Source organism: Arachis ipaensis, chromosome B1, assembly GCF_059453495.1.
Source record: "Arachis ipaensis isolate K30076 ecotype BB chromosome B1, ASM5945349v1, whole genome shotgun sequence".
Classification (NCBI taxonomy): domain Eukaryota; kingdom Viridiplantae; phylum Streptophyta; class Magnoliopsida; order Fabales; family Fabaceae; genus Arachis; species Arachis ipaensis.
In genome coordinates this window covers 33787850-33789421 of record NC_142436.1, presented here as the reverse complement: position 1 = coordinate 33789421, position 1572 = coordinate 33787850, and the positions used below count along the sequence as shown (strand labels likewise).

Sequence of the window (1572 nt, the reverse complement as noted above, 5' to 3'; positions counted from 1 at the left end):
AAGCTTAGAGTGGATGTTCAAACCTTCAGACAGAAAGAAGGTGAATCCCTCTATGAAGCTTGGGAGAGATACAAGCAACTGACCAAAAAGTGTCCTTCTGACATGCTTTCAGAATGGACCATCCTGGATATATTCTATGATGGTCTTTCTGAATTAGCTAAGATGTCATTGGATACTTCTGCAGGTGGATCCATTCACCTAAAGAAAACGCCTGCAGAAGCTCAGGAACTCATTGACATGGTTGCTAATAACCAGTTCATGTACACTTCTGAGAGGAATCCTGTGGGTAATGGGATGCCTCAGAAGAAGGGAGTTCTTGAAATTGATACTCTAAATGCCATATTGGCTCAGAACAAAATATTGACTCAACAAGTCAATATAATTTCTCAGAGTCTGAATGGAATGCAAGCTGCATCCAATAGTACTCAAGAGGCGCCTTCTGAAGAAGAGGCTTATGATCCTAAGAACCCTGCAATAGCAGAGGTGAATTACATAGGTGAACCATATGGAAACACCTATAATCTCTCATGGAGAAATCACCCAAATCTCTCATGGAAGGATCAACAAAAGCCTCAACAAGGCTTTAATAATGGTGGAAGAAATAGGTTTAAGAATAGTAAACCTTTTCCATCATCCACTCAGCAACAGACAGAGAACTCTGAACAAAATACATCTAATTAGCAAACTTAGTCTCTGATCTATCTAAGGCCACTGTAAGTTTCATGAATGAAACAAGGTTCTCCATTAGAAATTTGGAGGCACAAGTGGGCCAGCTGAGTAAAAGGATCACTGAAATCCCTCCTAGTACTCTCCCAAGCAATATAGAAGAAAATCCAAAAGGAGACTGCAAGGCCATTGACATAGTCAACACGGTCGAACCTAGAGAGGAAGGGGAGGACGTGAATCCCAAGGAGGAAGACCTCCTGGGACGTCCAGTGATCAATAAGGAGTTTCCCTTTGAGGAACCAAAGGAATCTGAGGCTCATCTAGAGACCATAGAGATTCCATTGAACCTCCTTATGCCATTCATGAGCTCTGAAGAGTACTCCTCTTCTGAAGAGAATGAAGATGTTACTAAAGAGCAAGTTGCCAAGTTCCTTGGTGCAATCATGAAGCTGAATGCCAATTTATTTGGTAATGAGACTTGGGGAGATGAACCTCCCCTATTCACCAATGAACTGAATGCATTGGATCAACTGAGATTGCCTCAGAAGAAACAGGATCCTGGAAAGTTCCTGATACCTTGTACCATAGGCACCATGACCTTTGAGAAGGCTCTATGTGACCTGGGGTCAGGAATAAACCTCATGCCACTCTCTGTAATGGAGAAACTGTGAATCTTTGAGGTACAAGCTACTAAAATCTCATTAGAGATGTCAGACAATTCTAGAAAACAGGCTTATGGACAAGTAGAGGACATATTAGTAAAGGTTGAAGGCCTTTACATCCCTGCTGATTTCATAATCCTAGATACTGGGAAGGATGAGGATGAATCCATCATCCTTGGAAGACCCTTCCTAGCCACAGCAAGAGCTGTGATTGATGTTAACAGAGGTGAACTAGTCCTTCAAT

The 1572-nt window shown here is 42.0% G+C and overlaps 1 non-coding gene across 1 annotated transcript; it reads right to left on the bottom strand.

Annotated features, from left to right (window-relative positions):
• On the bottom strand, positions 1-108 carry LOC148576170 (small nucleolar RNA R71). Its single transcript, XR_015903145.1, has one exon. It is a non-coding gene; the product is annotated as a small nucleolar RNA R71 (small nucleolar RNA).
• Positions 109-1572: the final 1464 nt, after the last annotated feature.